The 22,423-nt window shown below is 34.7% G+C and overlaps 1 protein-coding gene across 4 annotated transcripts in view; it reads right to left on the reverse strand.

Annotated features, from left to right (window-relative positions):
- Window positions 1-15,047, reverse strand: part of CDH19 (cadherin 19) — a 102,782-nt gene extending 87,735 nt beyond the window's left edge. Inside the window, exon 1 of one of the 4 annotated variants that reach the window (XM_019438134.2) lies at window positions 14,652-15,047. The gene's annotated coding sequence lies outside the window, so the exon portion shown is untranslated. The remainder of the gene's footprint in view (window positions 1-14,651) is intronic. The other 3 variants (XM_019438133.2, XM_019438135.2, XM_019438137.2) reach the window with 3 other exon arrangements.
- Between the last annotated feature and the right edge of the window lie 7,376 nt (window positions 15,048-22,423).

A 22,423-nucleotide genomic window follows, 5' to 3' on the forward strand; every position in this document is an offset into this window, starting at 1 on the left:
AAACCTCCGTTTAAAAAGAGAAGGAAGAAGGCCAAAGTGGGGTTATATAAACTAATGAGAAAAAAAGGAGTCACAAAGGCCAGCTATAGATAGTAACTGGAATCAAGTCTTGTCAGAGTAATAAAAGAGATAAAAATGCCTGACCTGAAAGAATACAAGAAGTTGAATAGGGTCAGAGTGGGGGAGAAAGATGATGTGCCCAGGGACAAGTACATTTGCATATTAATTTCAAAAACATTATTTCAGACAGCGGCCCAAGTTAAGCCATTTCCAAGTTAAGACATTAAGGGTAGTTGAATAGGGTACAAATCTCCAGAGTCTGTATAATTCAGCTAATTTCTTCCTGTGTATATGTCAAGCCATGGCCTCTCTAGTTGAACCCAACCCAGTCTGGATTTTTTTAGGATATTTTCTCCACAATTTTAGGTACTGAATTAATTATTTGGCCATTTCCTCACTATTTTTGAAGCAAATACTTAAACTCTTTCATACTGAGTTTAATTTTTTCTTTTGCTTTCAAATATTAACCTTTTATTTATGTTGATATTCTAGACAGTAAAATATTTAGGTATACCTAAATCTCCAATAATAGTAGTAATTATATTTCTTCCTTTCTAATCATACCTCTCCTGCCCACTAACCCAACTGTTAAATCTGACCCTCCTAACTATTATCTGACTGATGGATTCAATTCAACTTGTTTACTTCAGGAAAAATTAATTGAATTATTGTGCGTAGACACTTGGATGTTCAGTCCTGTAGATTTCTATTCCCAGTTTCAAGCCCAGAGGCTATAACCACATGCTTGAGTTGAGTGCCAGAGAGAAAAATTTGAAAAGCCAAGGGCACATGGGACACACATGGCAATAAATAGCCAAGGTCTTGCTCATCTCACAATACCTAATAACCAATAATCTAAAAGTACATTACATGCATGCATACACACACACATAAAATTCCAAAATGTTTGCTTTTTCCCCATTTTCACAGGGAAAGGCTTTTAGTATTTAAACATTAAGTGAGATAAATATTGAGGGTTTTGTCATATATTTTAATATGCTAAAAAGTTACTTTCGTTCCTAGTTTTTAAAGAGTTTTTGTTATAAATATGTGGTTTTTTTTTGTTTTTGTTTTTGTTTTTTTTTATAAAATGAGATTATGAATTGAGATTACCAGGTGGTTTCTTTCTTTCGATTTGGTCTGATAGGGTACAGAATAGAGTGAATAGTTTCAATAATATTGAGACATTCTTGCATTCCTAATGTATACATACCACTTTGTATGTATATAATACATAATAAAAACTTAATACTTAATCTATAAAGTGTAAGCTATATATGTTATATATTACAAACTACCTATGGTATATGTTGTAGGCAGTATATATATGTTACACAAAATATAAATTTTAAGATATATAATATAGACTATATAGCATATGATGATTTCCAGCTAATATCATATGAAAAATGATTCTACTAGTTCTTTCCTACACTGTCTTTTTTGGCATTAGGATATTATACCTATATAAACTGAATTGAGGAACTGTTGTGATTTGGATCACCATACAATATTCTAGAGAGTAGATTTATCTTTAATTGATCCCAAGTAGATTATGTCTTCATAATTAGTTGAATCTGATTCATTTTTAGTTTCTGTGAATAAAAGTAATCAAAGTTGCATTCATTACACACAAAAACAAAAATTATGTTTAAACAAACAGAATGTTTTTTTTTTAAAGGCTTCTGCTGTGTGTGTGTGTGTGTGTGTGTGTGTGTGTAGTTCTATACAGGTTGAATACTATTATTCATGCAGATATGCCACTGATCCACCGATTAGAAAATATAATACATATCCCCAATTTCCTTTATTATCAGTTTAATTCTAATGAATATACAGCTTTCAGATAGTATAGAACCAATAAATAATGACTTTCAATGGTAAAAATAACTAAAAAAACAAATTTAGGAAATAAAAGCTTCATAGAACGATGAACAAAGTATACTTTTGAAGATTTCTTGAACCATGAAATAAATCATGGTTTAACAAAATCACCAGTTACCATGCATGTAAAGCATGAGAATTTCCACAATCATAAAATTATGCAAAGGGAGACATTTTTCCCCAAAACGTTGTTTGGATAAATATGAAACACTACGAGTTCATTATTTTCATCACATAAATAATATCTGGCAAATTGAATGTATGTATCACCATAGAAACAAGGAAAGGAAAAATATTTTTCTTACCAACAATGCATTCTACTGTCCCAAGAATGTATTACAAAATTATTTATTTTGTCTTCAATTTCCATTAAGTATATATTATTTTGTTTTTCACTTGTTGAAAATCTTTTTAGCCATTGCTTACTACAGTAAATAAAGACAGTTACCCTCTATTTGACATTTTTTTGCTGATGTTGTATTAGTAACTACATAACACATGGTCAAATATATCATCTAAATGTTCCTTTCTTCAATTATCAATTGTTTTCAGTACATATTTTTTATCACTATAATAGCTATAAATGTATTCTACCATCAAAAGCAATACTTAGTAAGCACCACTGCCAAATGGTGTGGAAAATATAATTTTGTATTGAAAAAGGCATAATATAAACATGACTTTTTAAAGACCTAAATCTTAGTGAATGGAAAAAAATTTAAAGCCATATACTTCATTGTGTGTGTGTGTGTATGTGTGTGCGTGTAGAATACACAATTTAAAAATTTATAAAATAGTATCATAATTTTCTAAATTTTTTTCTTTTTAATGTTTATCTATGTTTGAAGGAGAGAGAGACAGGATGCAAGCAGGGGAGGGGGAGAGAGAGAGGGAGACACAGAATCTGAAGCAGGCTTCAGGCTCAAACCTGTTAGCCCAGAGCCTGATGCTGGGCTAGAATTCAAGAACCATGAGATAACGACGTAGGATGAAGTCAGATGCACAACTGATTGAGTCACCCAGACACCCCCTAAAGTATTTTTTACTGTTTCCTTACTTATTTTGAGAGAGAGAGAGAGAGAGAGAGAGAGAAAGAGCACACAAGTATGGGAGAAGCAGAGAGAGGGAGAGAGAGAATCCCAAGCAGGCTCTGCACTGTCAGCTCAGAGCCTGATGCACGGCTATATCCACAAACCACGAGATCATGACCTGAGCTGAAATCAATAGTCAGATGCTCAACTGACCCAGCCACCCAGGTGTCCCTAAAGCATTTATTATGTATGGAAAGGATCCCTTGTTCTTTAAATAAGTGTAAAGTAAACAATAACTTGGTTGATTCCATCACTCAATTTTTGGAAAATGATGTACTCACTTATTCACACTAGAATTAACTGAAAAGCTAAGTGAAATGTGGATACCACACTCCACAGATTCAGATTCATCATTTAGGTGTGTTTAACAGCTCCAGCGTGATTCTAAGGCAGATAGTTCAAGGATACCACGGCCATCATCCTCATCCTCACCATCACCATCATCACCATCATCGTTATCATCATCAACATCTTACCCAGCATACACTGGGTACTTACTTCATGGTTATTACTATACAAAGAGTATGCCATTCTTTAACTGATTTATCTTACAACAATTCTATGGCATATGTTCCATTATTATTACTATCTTATAAAGGCAGATAGTGAACCCATAGAAATAGCTTTGCTTAGCCATATAATAATTGGTCAGGCCAGAGTTAAATCCGAGCAATTTACTTCCTCCAGAGCTGGTACCCTTAAACTTACAGGAGCCATTTTCCAAATATGGATGCTATTCTAGAACATAAATATATGTGGAGATACTGGCCAGGATTTATTTCTAGAGCAGTTTCCCTATTCTCCTATGAGAAAAAAAAAATACTTAGGGTAAACTCCAATGTTGTAATACGTTTTTAGGTGCTAATCATTTATTCCTATAACTTTTACCACTATCTAGATATTTCATAAAAAATACTCTCAAAGTTGAAATGCAATGGTATGAGGTAAAACTTCAATAGAATTTCTCATATTTTGTCACAGTTGAGTTGACACTCTTGGGCACACTCTGTGTTACCTATAGGAGACTATCAGGGAGTCACTTCCTTGGAGACTGCTCTGCAAGACGGAAAACGTGGCCATTTTGAATATTCAAGTCCATATCGCCCACCTTATCCTGCTTTTCTCTTTCTTCAAGAGAACAATTTGCAGGGGTCCTCAAACTTTTACTTTATGCCCTGGTCATGCAGTAGTAACGTTCTGGCTGCCAAATTACACCTAGAATAGATGGTTATGAGAAGTAATACAGATTGAGGATAGACAAAGGTAGGTTATGAAATAAGGAATTAAGTCAAATGAACTGTATAATTTCCAGCTGGTTCTTTTTCTTAATTATATTACTTAAATCTTCGTTTACTATTAAATGAATGCTGACCGTTAAGGAGAATCGGTATAAAATGTAAAGATTTGTGCCTCTATAATATTATAGTTGCATGACACCAGTCAAAGTACTTAAACACCATCAGACTGAGTTTCTCCAACTGCAAAATGAGATAACATACCTAACTTCTAGGTGTGCTGTGATAAGTCGCATAAAAATAATTAGCTGGACCTGAAGCTTATGCTTTAAATATTCAATAAAGATAGTAATAATTATGTCACAAATAGATGCCATTTATTTAAATATTTATACTCCCAGGTTTCTTGGGAAAATTCTAATTAATCTCTTCCTGAAGTACAAAACAGAATCACTAGTAAGTCCCGATTGCTACAAGAATAAAAAATCTGAGGAGTAACTGTCAATATGCATACTGTTTAAATCATGCAGGAAAGAGCTCGTTCAATGTCACAGCAATTGACAATGGGAAATACATCCTAAAGATTACAAATAATTTCAGGTTTTTACACCCAAGGCTAATGGCGTCCAGCTTACATTATGTGAAATGCCAGGATCTGGCAGGAGACGGGAGTAGAAATGCGTATAAGTAGTCACAGAACCTAAGAACTCCAGAGATATCAGAAGGATAAAACCATTACCATATAGTTCCATTGTAACTTCCAAATATAGATTTACAAAAGTTGATTTCTATCAACTTGTAAGTTGAAGTCTCTGTCTCTCTCTCCCCTGCCTATCTGCCTCCTATCAACCTTCTTTTTAAAAATTTTCTTTAATGTTTATTTATTTTTGAGAGAGAGAGCAAGAGAGAGAGAGAGAGAGAGAGAGAGAGCGAGAGCAGGGGAGGAGCAGAGAGAGGGAGACAAAGAATCCGAAGTAGACTCCAGGCTCTGAGCTGTCAGCACAAGCCCAATGCGGGGCTCAAACCCATGAGCTGTGAGATCACGGCCTTAGCAGAAGTAGGCCGCTCAATCGACTGAGCCACCCAGGCACCCCCTTTCAACTTTCTTTGATGGAGAAATATATATCCTCAAGAGAAAAACCGAAATGATATTTCAGAATCTCTAAATCAATCACCTTGGTCTTGCCAGAAAAATGTTTCATAAAGTCTGGCAGTATTTAGACTCCATTCCTCACTTATACAAAAAGAGATTTCCTAAACAATTTTTACATTCCTTATTCTTATACATACATGAAGTCCCATTTGGGGCAAGACTCTAGTTGAAAGAAAAAGTTCAAACCAAATACAAAGCATAAAAATATAGCTGAAAAGAAGCAGAAACAAATGCCAAGAGTGGTAGAGGACAAAGGAAAGGGAAAGGGAAAGGGAAAGGGAAAGGGAAAGGGAAAGGGAAAGGGAAAGGGAAGGGAAGGGAAGGGAAGGGAAGGAAAGGAAAGGAAAGGAAAGGAAAGGAAAGGAAAGGAAAGGAAAGGAAAGGAAAGGAAAGGAAAGGAAAGGAAAGGAAAGACAGATCAAAATCTCCTTAGGTAAATAAAAGAAACTTCCTCCATCCTCCAGGAAAGGATCATAGCTTGCTCTTAATAAGAGTATTTAGACAGGAATTGTAATTCCTGGCTATTTGTTAAAGGTATATGTAGGAGGATATTTTGAAAGATAAATTTGGAAAAAAAAAATCTTTAAGAAAGTACAAAAACAAAGCACAGATATAGAAAATAGGATAAAAAAAGACTGAAAAGATTAATTCAAAAGGCACAACATACAAAAGTAGATCTGGAAGAAATGGAAGGCAAATATTATTACAGAATAAGTGGCCATTCGCAGTCTCCACATTTTCTCATCCAATCTACAGAAAAATGCAATCTGGCTTTTCTCCCAATACTACAATGCAACCAATCCATCCAGGGTGAGAAGGATCCCCTTTATTTCTTTAACAAACTTCAATAAATACTTTTCTTTTTTTTTTTTTTTTTGAAATTAGTGGTGCAGCACAATGTGGCCTTCATCGTAACCCCACTCCTTTTTAAAAATTCTCTTTTTTGGCTTGCAAAGCTCTATACACTTTCAAGTTCTTCTTTCACCTCAAGAATCTCTATTTTATTTGATTGTCCTCTTCCCTAAATACTCGAGTTCCATTTTTCTTTAAGAGAGAGACAGAACACACATGCACAAATAGGGGAGGGGTAAAGAGAAAGAGAGAATCCCAAGCAGGATCCATGCTGTCAGCTCAGAGCCCAAAGCGAGTCTCAATCCTACAAAGTGTGATATCCTGCCCTGAGTGGATATCAAGAGTTGGATGGTTAGCCGACTGAGACACCCAAGTGCCCCATTCTTAAGAAATGTTTTGCTTATTCTATACATGAGATAATTTATCTTCGGATTTTATGGCTTCAATTAACATCTAGACACCAAAGCATCACAAAGGATCACCAACAGTCCATATTTATCTCTTTCTTAATCTATAGACCTACTTTCTAAGAGACATTTCAAAGTCTATGACCCACATAGAAACCGTTATCTTTTATTGTTTGTTCATCTTATTATTATGTTCTGTCTCTCACTGAACAAAATCAGTACCCGCTCAAAAACTGGCACTTGAATAAGTGAATAAAGAATCCCCCTTCCACATATGCTTTACCTCCACACATATTCAAGCTTCATCTATGGTCAATTCTACCTCTTAAGTCTCTCAAATATATGCACTTACTTCCTATAACCTCCAATTTATTAATCCATAACTTTTTGTCATGAATTGTTTTTCATGCAAGTAAAATAAGCTGAAACTATATTTTTTTAAAAAATTAGAAAATATATTTCAGGAGTATTAAGTATTTCACACCATTTTATCTATTAAACTCATGCCTGGACACAATCCTAAAGAAGCAAATTGTTATTTAGAAATTTTGGTGCAAAACATTGTTTACCAATATATTATTGTGTAAAAAATATAAATCTATTTGTGAAAGCTATTTAAGTAACTTTTGACACATATGCTCAAATGTTTAAAGAGATTAGACAGGATGATGACAATGATAGTTGTTGGGTCGTTGGATAATAGAAAGATTTAGTAGTGGACAACACTCACAGTATTAATAAGTAGAGTTCTATAGTGAGTTGTATGTAATTGGAAAAATCAATGTTACCAGCTGAACATGAAAACAGAAATCTCTCTTAACTTGTCACCAAAGGAAGCCACATCAATATGAGCAGTAATTTACCCAGCGCCAAAACTAACATGCACCCAAAGTGCCCAGATTAGGTTTCTTAAACCGTTTGTCAATTAAAAAGCGAACTAAAAAGTGGTACGTCTTCATGAATAGCTAAAGACAAGTTTTTGGAGTGATTGTCAGGAATCAGAAAAGAGTGGATTTAAGAATGACTAGAGTCTAGAACTGGTTTCCAAGAGTGGATGACTCATTCAAAGTAGATGCTAATAGAGGAAAAGCAGAGATGTGGGAACTCTTCCCTGGGAAGTTTGGAGTTAAAGAAGAATGCTTTAAGATAGAAAATGTAGTGTTTGAGATTCCATTTTTGGGACAATTAAATGAGCAATAACAGGGGCGCCTGGGTGGCTCAGTTGGTTAAGCGGCCGACTTCAGCTCAGGTCATGATCTCACAGTCCGTGAGTTCGAGCCCCGCGTCGGGCTCTGTGCTGACAGCTCAGAGCCTGGAGCCTGTTTCAGATTCTGTGTCTCCCTCTCTCTCTGACCTTCCCCCATTCATGCTCTGTCTCAAAAATGAATAAACATTAAAAAAAAAAAAATAAATGAGCAATAACAAGCAAAAATGTTGCAAAGAAAAAAATAAACCGAGTACCAACGTAACCACTCAGTAAATTCTGTTTATTATGAGTAATAACAATATATAAGTAAATAATAGTAATATAATTATAATCGTTTCCTTACACTTCTCTGTGATTTGAGAGTTAAAAAAAGAAATTCAGAAAATTCAACTTTTAATCTCTCAGATTATTCCATGTATTAAGATGATACTCAAATCAATTTCAAAACTGAAAAAAAATTAATTGATTAAGAGCTTAATTTAGTATTTATTCATCCACAAAAATTTTGGACTAAAATTATAATAAATTTTGAGTCCCAGTATGGAATGTATATTTCAAAGGACTAGTTTTAAAAAGTAAATGAGAATATATAATTATTTTGGTACAAAATATTTGTGTACATTTTGTTAAATAACTATTTTAGTTTCAAGTTTATAATAAAAACTCAATTTTTTTTAGTTTCTTCATATAAAACATATAAGCCAAAAATTCTATATCATTTGTTTTGTTTTGTTTTTTAAATACAAAGTTCAAATAACTTAATGACTAGCCCACAATTTTTTTTTAGTAGCTTACATTTTTAGTTTATCTTGTTGAGTTTATCCAGAGTACATAGTCATGAAAATTAATTTTCAAGACAAAATTTGAAACCAGATGGACTAGTTTAGTGGAGTGTTTAACACAACTATTTTACATTTTGAAGATATCATTTTCCAACTATGTGCTATTAGCTATGTACAAAAAATGACAAAGTAATGTATTTTAGTAAATACAATATTGGAAACACCTTTCAAGGGAGATTTTTAAATCCTTTTAACATGAATATCATGCTTACAGAGTAAATAAATTTCTACTTTATGATTCCCAAAATAAGAGATTTGGGTACATCATTTTAATTCTAAATAAAATGTATATAGGAAAAATTAAAAGAGATACATATTTAGAACTAGAAAATGCTAAAAGTGTACCTCCAAGAGATGGGATAAGTTAAAAATACATATAGATTTCAAGAAGGAAAATCAACATGAATATAGTTAATTTGATGTACAAAATGGATTTCAAAAGCAAGATGATATAGATTTTTTAAGTTTTTGATTCCTCTACATTTTATGCCAGAGAAGATAAACATGCTTCCTTTCAGTGTTTAAATGTAGAAGCATTCAGTATAATCTGACAAATTAATTAATGAATTAATTAATGAGTGAATAAATTTCCTTTTTCTCCCTAAAACTTAAGTTCTCTAGATTATGAGCCGCTCCATTTATAAATGGGTAAAAAGTTAATATGTTCTATGAAGAGATGATGTTCTTTTAAATTTTTTTAAATTTTTAATGTTTTTATTTATTTTTGAGACAGAGAGCACACACTAGTGGGAGAGGAGCAGAGAGAGAGAGAGAGAGAGAGAGAGAGAGAGACAGAATCCGAAGCAGGCTCCAGGCTTGGAGCTCTCAGCACAGAACCTGACAAGGGGCTCAAACTCGTGAACCACAAGATCATGACCTAGGCTGAAGTGGGACGCTTGACTGACTGAGCCGCCCAGGTGTCCCAAGGGATGATATTCTTACACAAAATAATCCTTCACCTTATTTTCTTAATGCGGCAATCCTAACATCATTTTGTTTCACAATATGTAGAAAGCAGCTAATTAATAGTTTACTAAAATTTGTGATACGTAACTCACACATACACAGCATTAAAAATGTATTGCTTGTTCCTCTTCTCAATGCAAATGCTCAATAATATCATTATTAATACAATGTCACATAATCTCATCAAAATTATACTTATGATTTAAGAGCTGTGTGGTTTTTTTTTATTTTAAAATGTTTATTATTTTTGAGAGAGAGAGAGAGAGAGAGAGAGAGAGAGAGAGAGAGAGAGAGAGAAACAGAGCACGAGTAGGGGAAGGGCAGAGAGAGAGAGAAAGTCATAGAATCTGAAGCAGGCTCCAGGCTCTGAGCTGTCAGCACAGAGTCTGAGGTGGGGCCCAAACCCATGAGCCACAAGATCATGACCTGAGCCAAAGTCCGACGTTTAACCGACTGAGCCACCCAGGCGCCCCTAAGAGCTGTGTGTCTTAAACATTAGTTTAATATACACACACAATGACAACATTACTCCATATCTTTAAAATGGTTTCAATTTAAATTTCATAGAAGTAACTTTATACATAATCCATTATGTAAATGACGTAAAATACAAGACACAACAGGTGTCGGTAAGGATGTGGAGAAAGGGGAACCCTCTTGCACTGTTGGTGGGAATGCAAATTAGTGCACCCACTCTGGAAAGCAGTGTGGAGGTTCTCAAAAAGGTAAAAATAAAACTACCTTACAATCCAGCAACTGCACTGCTAGGTATTCACTCAAAAAATACGAAAGAATATGAATTCAAAAGGGATACATGCATCCCAATGTTTAGAGCAGCCCTACCTGCCACAGCCAAACTGCGGAAGCAGCCCAAGTGTCCACTGACTGATGCATGGGTAACAAAGATGTGGCACATATATACAATGGGATGTGACTGAGCCACGAAAAAGAATGAAAGCTTGCCATTTGCAAGGACATGGATGGAGCTAGAGACTATTATGCTAAGCAAAATGTCAGAGAAAGACAAATACCACTTGATTTCACTCCTGTGTGGAATTTAAGAGACAAAACAAATCAGCAAAAGGAAGAGAGAGAGAGAGAGAGAGAGAGGCAAATCAAGAAACAGATTCTTGACGACAGAGAACAAACTGATGGTTACCAAAGGGGAGGCGGTTGTGGAAATGGGTTAAGTAGGTGATGGGTGTGCTAAGTAGGTGTACTAGTTGTGATGAGCACAGGATGATGTATGGGAGTGTTATATTATTATATTCTACACATGCAACCAGTATAGCACTGTATGTGAATGAATTGGAATTAAAATAAAAACTTTAAAAAATTTTAAAAAAAAAGATGAGGGGAAAAGAAAAGGCATAGAATTTTAACAAATAATTTGTGTGGTCTTGAAATTATCAAATGAGTGTGTGTGTGTGTGTGTGTGTGTGTGCACATGTGTATGTTTCAAATTTATGAATATTTAAAATGTATATATATAAATACATAAACAAATACATAGACACATGTATAAGTGTGTATACGAAAACACATATGCTATTTATTATTAACCAGTAATTTGGAGTCAAATCCTGATATACTTATAGAATTGGCATATCTTACAGACATTGGATACAAGAGAGAAAATAACCAAAGAGTAACCAATGTCCTCTATGGACCTGAAGACAAAAGGCCTATTTAGAAGGGAGAGACTTCTATCTGAAAAGTGATGTTATGACCCCTTTCTTTTTCATCTAATATTATGGGGAAATCATTATATTTTGCCTTTCTGGTTCAAAAGCAACCTCAAGCATTGTCATGAAGTATTTACTTAATAACAAAGAACAATACCATTAAAAAGTTTTTAGAAAGATGCATGTATACCCTTTTCTTTTTATCTCTTTAGTTTCCTTGTTACATTTTATGTTTGTCTCTGAATTTAGCAGCATTATCTCTTCATCAAAAAAAGGTCAATCTCTACTAGAATTTTTTTAAAAAATGGTAGCAAACCCTTGGAAACAATTTAGCTATAATCCAATTTAAAAACAGAAAAAAATGGTGGCGTTTTCCTTTTCTATGATTTATATGTATAATTTGCTCATTTCCACAGAAATGACATTTCTAAATTTTGCACTTAGAGAAAATTACCTAGGTTATTTTAAGCTATAACTGATGTGCCAGAATTTTTCCCACTTTAATATACTATCCTATAAATTTACAAAGTTCATTTATCATGTAAGTTCTTAGAATGAAGGAACAGATAAAATGTGGATGTACTGATCTTGTAATTTGTTAAGTCACTGTCCTATACTAACATTTCAAACTCGACTTGGTGTGCCAAAGCAAAGCCTCCAACAATTAGATACTTTGTCTTAACTTTAAAACATTCTTTGATGATTCTGAATGTCTTTTTAATGAGTAATTAGTGCAATGAATTTCTGACAAAAATATTTCTGCTCTCCCAATTCTAAAGTGGTTTTTAAAGTGAGACCAGAATGCTCTTACTGGATCATCTCAGAGCATGCATCATTTCAGAAAGACATTGATTTGTTGTAAGTTGCAGAAAAGCAGGTTTTAGAACATTTAAGTTGATTCTTTCAAGTGAGTGGTGATGAGAGTTGAAAACTCTTTGAGTATGGGTTTTTCAAGCACGTGTCAAACATCTTTCTGGTCACTTTGGCAAAAGCAACTCATTTCTCAAGTCTGTGAGCTGTCAGAAGCAATGCTAGAAAGAAAGGATTCATGTGGGGTTATTATGTTTCATGTTTGTTTATTTTTCACCTTCAACCTATTATGCCAAAGCAAAGACATAGGTACTGGAAGATTATAAATAGTAGGAGGAAATTGTCATGACAACAAAATATAAACGTTCCATTTTTCTCATATTTATTATCATTGTTCTCAAACATTAGGTCAGGAGCAATAAATCCCAACCTAAAGAAAGGTATATGAAAAGACCAACATGTCCTTTTAAATCATGTGATGCACTTATTTCTACTATATTACTACCCAATAACGTGTTAAATACTACTCAGTAACACTTTGAATATAATATTTAAAGATAACATGTTAAGAGTGTGAGTGTCAAAAATATTCAATATCAATTTATATTTAGCTATAGGTTATCATTTATCAAATTGTATATGTCTTCATTATGACAAATTCCTGAAAGATGAGCCAGATATCTTAAGAATGCTTGAGAAGCATGTGTGCACATCATTTAAAAAATTTTAATGCATCTTAATTTATGATAATTTGATTGAATTTGTTAAAAAAAAAGCTCCCTGGGGATAAGTATATTGGAAAGATTCCAGAGGAGAAAACAAAACCAAAAATATAAATAGATAATATATCCTTTAAGACTTCTACAACGTGTGTGTGTGTGTGTGTGTGTGTGTGTGTGTGTGTGTGTGTGTGAGAGAGAGAGAGAGAGAGAGAGAGGAGAGAAAGAGAGGGAGAGAGAGATACACTAATAGTATAAATATTTCAATATTTCATTAAGGCACAAGAACTTACTAAAATTGACAATGGAAAATACAGATATAATTTACAGAATGATCTGAGACATTCTGGTCATTGTTAAAACACGTGTAAAGAATAAGAGATCAGATGACTTCTAGATTTCATAAACTGGTTTTTGGAAAGATTGAATAATTTTACACTTTTAATTTTATAACATTTATTACTTTTTGGGAATAGTTGTGTTAGTTACAAAATTTGGAAAACAGAAATGTACACTTTATATTAAAATGTAAATATTTTAAATTAAAACTTAGAAGTATGTATACGTGCATATGTGTAATAGTTAAACATCTAAAGTTTTTTAAATGTGGAATAAAGGATAGTATATGAATGTATATTATTTTATTACATTATTTGTTATTGCAAATGGATCCAAAATATAAATATATATTGCTAAAGTTGTAAATATTTCACATTAGTAATGTCTTCTCTACAGATATATTAATTCAAAAAATGAATTCATAGAACTAAAATGGAAATGTATTTCAAGAAAACAGTTGCCATTCTATTTAGATATTTTTGTTGCTACCTCTTTGTGTGTTTCCTATATTGTAGTTACAGATTTACTAAATTCCTCAGGCAAATTTACACTGAAATGTTTCATTAAAATTAGTAACCCTACTAAAAATTGCTTGTTATAAACTAAAACTGAAACAATATTAAGTATCTCCTACAATTTATATATTCTTAATTTAGACTTTCTTGTCTTTCACATTTGATGAATTAGTTTTATCACATGTAATGGATATAATTTATTGAAATTAATATGTGCACATTCCAGAATATGTGTCTGTATTGATAATACGCCCAACAGATTCCTTTTATTAGTATTATTATTATAATATTCTTCATCACCGAAGCTTTTTGCTTTAAGATTTTTCTAGAGTCGGTACAAAGTTTGATACCCAAAACAACTGGCAAAGGGGAAGAAAATAAAATCATTATATGTCAACTTTGAGAATCGACAGTCCTTCAAAGAAACATTCAGTTTTATTCAGATACGCGGAAAGCTCCATACTGATAATCATAAATAATTGATTTAATTTAATCAACAATTTAATTAAAATATTTACTTTATATTTTTCTCATCCCTTTAAGGTGCTTTCATGGTTTATAGCATCTGATAGTATAGAGATAAACATATGATAAAACAAAATCCTGGAGAAAGGGAAGGAAGCAGCAGTGATGCTCTCCCCCCAATAAATTTAATGTGTTAATGTTCTAGATTTTTCCTCAAATCTCTAGTGCAGAGATGGCAAATATTGTCACAAATATTTGGCTTTGAAAAAGTTCATATACGTGTCATGGTTTCACATATTGTAGAACATTTTTCCCCTTATGGACCATAAACTAGCAAAGAGCTTTTCAAGTACTTTTGGGCCCTCTCTCCACTAAGAGATAATTCATAGAAGTCAAATATGCCTAATTATCACATTCTTACCTGTGTATCTTCCAGTCCTAGGAGGTCTCCCAACACTGAGCTTCCAAATTCGTGATGAACGCAGAAGGAACAGCAGGAGGAAGGCTTCTTATTTTGCTTCACCAGCTTCTCGCCCAACCTGACATCTGGGTTACTGCTCTGAGTTACGGATGCCTGCGTTTTTAGTACCACTATGTCACTATGTCACTGCTTACTCCATGCTATTTTGGGTTCTCTGAGTAGAGCCATGAACACTGAGCCTTTTGTGCAAAGTACCATAAGGGCACTCTGACGTCCGTTCATAGGCTTGGATGAAAATGCACACAGCTCCAGCAAGTGGTAGGAAGAGTCCCTCCCCACCCCCCGCCTCCCGTTTCCTAACAACAAGCAAAAGGAAAATAAAGTACGCATTGGCTGGAGGTGATAAGGAGGGAATTCAACTTCTGCCAGTGGAAAGGACATGCCCTCCACTTTAGGATTAGCCGATGAAACAAATGATCGATTTAAAACATGCACAAAAGTTACTAAACACAGAAGAGCTTTCCCAATCTGTGTCTGTGCCTTCTGGCTGCTCCTTTAGTCAGTCTTTCTGCTCAGGAATCAAATAAAATACAGAAAGAGGGCAATGTCTAAATTAAAATCCCTTTCTTCTCCTCGGTTTATTACCTAAATATACTTATTGTGTTAAATTTATGATTAGATTTTGTTATAATTATTGTTATTTATTATGAAGTACGTAATAATAGGCTATCTGTTGATTCCTAAAGCTGCTTTTAGCTAAAGTATTTTTGTACCAAATGAGAGAGGTCCGAAAATAGGAAAAGGGCCTAAGGCCGAAACAGTGCTAAAACTATAATTGATGTCTGAAACAAGTAATATTGTTAAGGTTTACATAAGCAATTATTGTGAGGAGACAAACACAGATTTCAGATACTTGTGTTCTCCAGTATTGGGACTGTATGCATGTTCGTTGCTTTTTATCATAACAAAGGAAGGACAGTAGGAAAGGGATTACAACTAATGCCAGTAATAACTAAATCGATTATGTGATGCCTGGTTTATGCTTACTTCATGTGTAAATTCATAAGCAACATATTTTACTAGTTACCCTTTGCTACATAAACAACTTAGATGTCTCTGCAACATGGGTCAAAAGCAAAAATGAACTTTTTTTTCCTTAAGCATTTGTTAAAATTTGTGTTAAGAACACTTAGGATCTATCTTCTTAAATTTTAAAGTACAATGCCCAGTATGTACTTTAAACACAGATGTCTAGACCTTATTTAGCCTGCATAGCTGAGACTTTACCCCATTGAGCAACTCTCCATTTCTGCCCGCCCGGGCCCTGTTAATTAATCACCATTCTCCTCTGCTTCTAGGAGTCTGACACCTTTAGATACTTCATACAAGTGGGGTCATCCAGTACTCGTCCTTCTGTGAATGACTTAGGTCACTGGCATAACATCCTCTAGACTCATCCCTGTTCCAGGGTTTATGTAGGAATCTAACATTTTATGGGATATTGTTTCCTGTCTTGGTACCATATTGACCTCCACTTTGGGTCACAACTGCACTTGGTGCGACCTGAGAGTGTATGTTCAACACCAAGTTCCAGGGCTTATGTTATACATAAGGGAGCAAACACAGGTCAGCCCAATTCTTCAATCACAGTAAAAGGATAATCACAACTGTGGAAGTTACACTGAGACAGGAGTAAATTTTGTAAAGAATGTAGGGTTCTGAACTAATACGTTTCAAGTGGAATACCATGAATAGAGATTGGTGATTTTATTAGTGGGAGATATGTTACAAAACATCTCTGCAAAGTGACAAACTAGATTCAATTTTAACATAGACACAAAGTGTTTTAAATTACTTACAAAACGTTTGTCCTCTCCGGAGACAGCCTGGAATCCGGCAGGCTCCACACCTATGACACAACTAAGAATGTAGACTAGTCACCGTATAAGCTCAGGGATTGCTCTACAGCATTTTCTTCGTATCAGAAGGAAAAGTACATGAAGTCTTTTTCAGAGGCAGAAAGAGCATGAAATTGTGAACGGTGAATGGAACATGGCTGTGTAAGAAAGGAACGTCTCAGAATTAAGTACATTACTATCTAGACGAGAGTCAAAGCCATTACACTAGGATGGTGGGAGGTCTCCATACCACAGGATAAGCATGAAGGAGGGCGGTAATTCCTGAGACACTGATGCTGTTTCATAGACAGAGAAACATTCTGAGAACTATAGACAAACATTCTGGTAAACAGCCATCAGCTTTTCCATGCCGCCTGGGTAGATGCTACAAATGTCTTCTGCCAGTGGTCTGAGGAACACGGCATGATGTTCCAGATGTTGTTAGCCAGGACTGTATTGAGTTACTCTAAAAGAAAGATTTGGATTAAAATATTACAATTCATCAATGCCCTAAAGAACTACTGATTTTTTTTAAAGAGGAGAGTGTGTGTGCACACGAGCTGAGAAAGGGCAAAGAGAGAAGGAGAGAGAGTCCCAAGTAGGCTCTACGCTGACAGTGCCCCCAGTGGGGGCTCAATCTCACAAACTGTGAGATCATGACCTGAGCTGAAATCAAGAGTCGGGCGCGTAACCAACGGAGCCACCCAGGCACCCTGATTTCTTTTTTTAAACCAGATAATTAAGGAATGTAAATCTACTGACTAACTGAAGACTGGAGCAGCTAATGTTCAGATCTAATAGTGGAGAGAAGATGAAAACCACCCATTATTCAGGTTCTGACCCACCCCTAGAAGATCAACCTTTAATCAGAAACTTTAGGTCTACTTACTTCACAGCATAAACTATTTTAGTGCCTTCATTAGATACGTAGACATAGTCTAATCAACTGTGGTCAGAAGGATAGCACATAAAGTCTACATCCTCATCACTACAGTCTTGGAGCATAGATTTCTCTAAAATTATATTCACGAATGGTTTTGAGAAAAATGCATGATGTGTGAAGGTAGAAAAATTCAAAGACGTTGGGCACCTGTGTGGCTCAGTGAGTTGAGCATCCGACTTTGGCTCGGGTCATGATCTCATGGTTCATGGGTTCAAACCCCACATCAGTCTCTGTGCTGACAGCTCAGAGCCTGGAGCCTACTGTGGATACTGTGTCTCCATCTCTCTCGGCCCCTCCCTGCTCACTCTCACTCTCCCTCAAAAAGAAATAAACATTAAAGAAAAAAGAAAAAATTGAAAATGTCCAAAAAGGCTTAAACAATAAAGAAATGTGACACATGCATAGAAAGATAAAGTAGGCTAAGGGTTAGTTGATCTGGTGTCTTCACATTGTCATTTGTTATCGAGGTTCATTCTCTCTTCTTGTGCTAAAGAGTAAATAATTTTATTCCAAGAGACCCCAAGGCACTTCACTTGTGTTTTAATGACTATTTGTTTCCATCTCTGAACAAATTATGCCAAAGAGAAATGTTGAGAAACATGAAGCCATTCATGCATCCAGGAGTAAGAACTAGTTCATACAGGAACAGATTAATTTTCCCAAATATGGGGGGGGGGGGGGGACATTAGCTGAATCTAGTTGGCAACCAAATGTATTCACTGTAAACGTTGTGTAAAAAGTTGAAATTAAAAATAATAATTCCTGCTGTGTACAATTTATAGATGTTATTCTTTACTAAAAGTCCAATTTGCTATATTTTCCTACTTGTTTTAAGAATGCACACATATGGGGTGCATGGGTGGCTCAGTTGGTTAAGCTTCCAGCTCTTGATTTCAGCTCAGATCATGATGTCACAGGTCATGAGTTCGAGTCCTGCATCAGGCTCTGTGTTGACAGCGCTTAGGATTCTTTGTCCCCCTTTCTCTCTGTCCTTCCCCCACTTGCTCTTTCTCTCTCTCTCAAATAAATAAATAAACATCAAAAAAAAGAATGCATATATCACAATGATAAATAGGAGAAACTAAAATAATGATAAGAAAAACAACAGTAAACAAAACATTAGCTATTCCATACATTTCAAACAAGAACAAATTCTTTTTTTGTCAAGCTCAGTAAAACTTGGCTCCTGGTAAAGAAATATTTTACTGAATATGGTAACATGTGTAGTGTCTTAGAAGATTTATCTTTTAAATTATAGTTGCAGCAGCTCTTAGTTTCATATAATTAAAATCTATCTGTTCATCTGTATCCATATTTTCTTCTTTTATTTTTCTCGTATTTTCTGTCTTATTTTGTTACTGTTTTCTTCTGTGAGTGGATCTTGCTCTGGAGCTCTGCATCCAAGGAATCATTTTGTTTGACTAAACCATCATAAACCCCATGAACCCCATGACACAGGAAAGTGGCAAATGAATAAGTACATAAATAATAAAATTCCTATTCTATAAAAACATATTTAATTGGCAATACATAAGCAACTCAAAATACTGGAAATCAGAAATATAACCCCAGAAATGTAAAATCGTGACCCTTGACCCCTAGTTTTAGATCTCTATTAATCAATCATCTATCATCTTCACTTTTGCAAGATGTTGAGTTAAGGTTAGAGTTATACAGGGACAATAAGACTCCGGCCAAACCATTTCTTGAAAATGAAAAGCACAAATAATTTTTTAAAGCATCAAAAAGGAGGAAACCAAGATGAAAACCAAATAGAATCACATGGTAAGATAGGGATGTCAACCTTCAATGGGTATGTGATGAAATGCGAAATATATGTTATTTGTCAAGAGCTGATCGTGGAGAATTCTAGAACATAACATCTTGTTTGCAGACTGAGTTATACTGCACAACTACATGTCTTTGTGTTGCTTAAGTTCCCTGAAATATAATACTATCCCTAATACATTTCTGCATCTTATGAAAGATTTTGCATATGGCTATGAAAATAACAATCCTGCTTAGATGATATAATCTAAGATGATATAAGATGATATAATAAAATATATATTAAATTAATGAAAAGTACTCACTGGAAATTTGTAATGTTTTAATACTAATTAAATGACAAACTTTCTCCATATCAGAATTTGTGAACTAAGAAGTTCATTTGCCAAATCTACCCAGCCTTCTGTTTTCATTAAAAGAAGAAGAAGAGGAAGAAGGAGGAGGAGGAGGAGGAGGAGGAGGAGGAGGAGGAGGAGAATGAGAAGGAGAAGAAAGTTTTTTATTGGAACACAGTCATTTTCATTTGTTTACAAATTGCCCAAATTATGGCTGCTTCCATGCTATAATGACAGGTTTGGGTGTTTGCAAGAGACTTTTGACCTACAAAACATAAAATATTTGCTTTGCAGCCATTTACAGGAAAAGTTTACCAACTCCTGATTTCTATTCATGTGACATTGTGACTTTAAATGTTTATGCCCCAGTTTCTTTGAAAATTAAATTATGCATACTTGATCAGTAAATAAATGTATGTAACGGGGTGTCTGGGTATCTCACTTGGTTGAGCGTCTGACTCTTGATTTCGTCTCAGGTCCTGATCCCAGACTTGTAGGATCAGGCCTCTCATCAGGCTATGCACTGAGAGTAGATCCTGCTAAGGTTCTCTCTTTCTCTCTCTCTCTCTTTCTCCCTCTACCCCGCTCATTCTCTAAAATAAAAAAAAAAAATTAAAAATAAATGAATGTATGTACAAATACACATGTAAATATATAAAAATCTATATAGCAGAAATCATCTTATTCTATATTATCCTGTCACTGAGTAAGTAAATGAATATAGGTGAAAAAGTTTTTTAAATAGTTTAAACATATTCTATGTAGTTAAAAACCATATATATATATATATATATATATATATATATATAGTATATATGTATATATGTATATACATATATAAATGTGTAGATATGTGTGTGTGTATAGCAAAATGGAGTGTCAAGGCATTTTCTTTGAGATATTATCCTCAGAATGGGTCTTTGCATAGTTTCCCATAAAACACATTTATCATGTATCTGTTTTCCACTTTGTGTCTTAAGAATGGAGAGATAATTCAAAAAATGCAGACATATAGGTACAAAATCCTGTTTTAATAGACTATTTTCGAGCCATTTTTGGTTCAAAGCAAACTGAACATGAAGTACAGAGAACTCCCATACTCCTCTGGCCTCCACACATGCACAGCCTTTGCCACTATCAACATCCCCCATCAGAGTAGCACATGTGTTACAATCAATGAGCCTACACTCACCCATCACAGTTACCCAAGGTCCGTAGTTTAAGTTAGGGCTCACTCTTGGTGTTGGACATTCTTTGGGTTTGGACAAGTATACAATGACATGTATCCACCATTACAGTATCATATGGAGTAGTTTCACTGCCCCCTGCCCCCAAATCCTCTATGCTCTGCCTGTTTATCCTTCCTTCCCCCATAACCCCTGGCAACCACTGATCTTTTCACTGTTTCCAGAGTTTTCCCTTTTCCAGAATGTAATAGAGTTGGAATCATAAGTATGAAACCTTTCCAGTTGGAGTATTTGACTTACCAATATGGATTTAGGATTCTTTCATGTCTTTACATGGTTTGATAGCTCATTTCATTTTATCCTTGAATAGCATTCCATTATCTGAATGGACCACAGTTTATCCTTTCACCTACTGAGGGACATCTGGGTTGTTTCCAAGTTTTAGCATTTAAGAAAAAAGCTGCCAGAAACATACATGTACAGGTGTTTGCATGGACATAAATTTTCCTTATTTGGTTTTAATGATTTTTAGTATCTATTTTTAAATGTTTTCATCCGTGTCCTTCCACAGCATTTTAACACCTTGCTTTTAATAAACATTTCTGCAAAATGTATTTTAGAGTTAATAGAGAAAAGAATGGCTTGTAACTTTCAGGCAGATTTTACTTGTTAAATTTTGTAGATCCATATTTTTAATAATAAGAAACCTTGGCACAAGTAGCTTAGCAAACAAATGTCGCTGGTTAAGAGCCAAATGTGCTCATGAGCTAGAGGGTGGCGTGTCAAGTTCAGAGTGTTCGGTTTTGCAGAAGAAATGGAGAGCCCCAGCTATTCCATTTTATAGTACATATGGGATGGTAGTACTAGGGTAGAAATACACACATAATCTTACTTAATCCTTATGACATCTCTGCCAGGTAGAGGTCGGCCCTTTTTTACATTTGAGAAAAACATGAGACAAATAGAGTCAGGTCTTGAAAAATCAGAGATTTTTTTATGACAAAGTGTGTGTTGTACTTATTGTCACACGATCCATCTTTACTGAAGAAAACTTACAATATGTGAACTATAAAATTTCTTAGGGGACAAAGTATTCTCTGTATGTCATCAAAGATCCTATGTGAATCCTGCCTTTGGATTCACATCTCTTGTCCGACTTTCTATAAAGTGAGGAGATGCTGTTGTACACAATGAATAGTAGTTCTCCCGGCCTCGTCTTCCACCAGCAGTAGTTAAAGGATGCTGTGGCACTTTTAGGTGACATGGGGTTGTCAGGCATCGTGATATATGTTGGCCGCTATTCTTTTTATCCTCACATAAGGCATGAGGAAATTAAAACTCAGGGAATATCATGCAGTTAGAAGGATCTGCAGCCAGATTTCAAACTTCTATCTGATGCCGGAATTGATACAGTTTCCACTCTATTACACCGTCATATTTGTGAGCGCAAGTGATAAACAACATTCATTCATTGTACAAATGTTTACTGAGTGTTCCTATGCATGAGGCACTGTGCTGTAAGTAGATAAAAACAAACAAACAAAAAATAAATACGTACATACATATATACTCACTCCTGTATGGCCATTCCCTCCAAGGATCATGCCATCAACAGACACAT

This window comes from Panthera pardus, unplaced genomic scaffold, assembly GCF_024362965.1.
Source record: "Panthera pardus isolate Hobbes unplaced genomic scaffold, ASM2436296v1 HiC_scaffold_15, whole genome shotgun sequence".
In the NCBI taxonomy this organism is placed as follows: domain Eukaryota; kingdom Metazoa; phylum Chordata; class Mammalia; order Carnivora; family Felidae; genus Panthera; species Panthera pardus.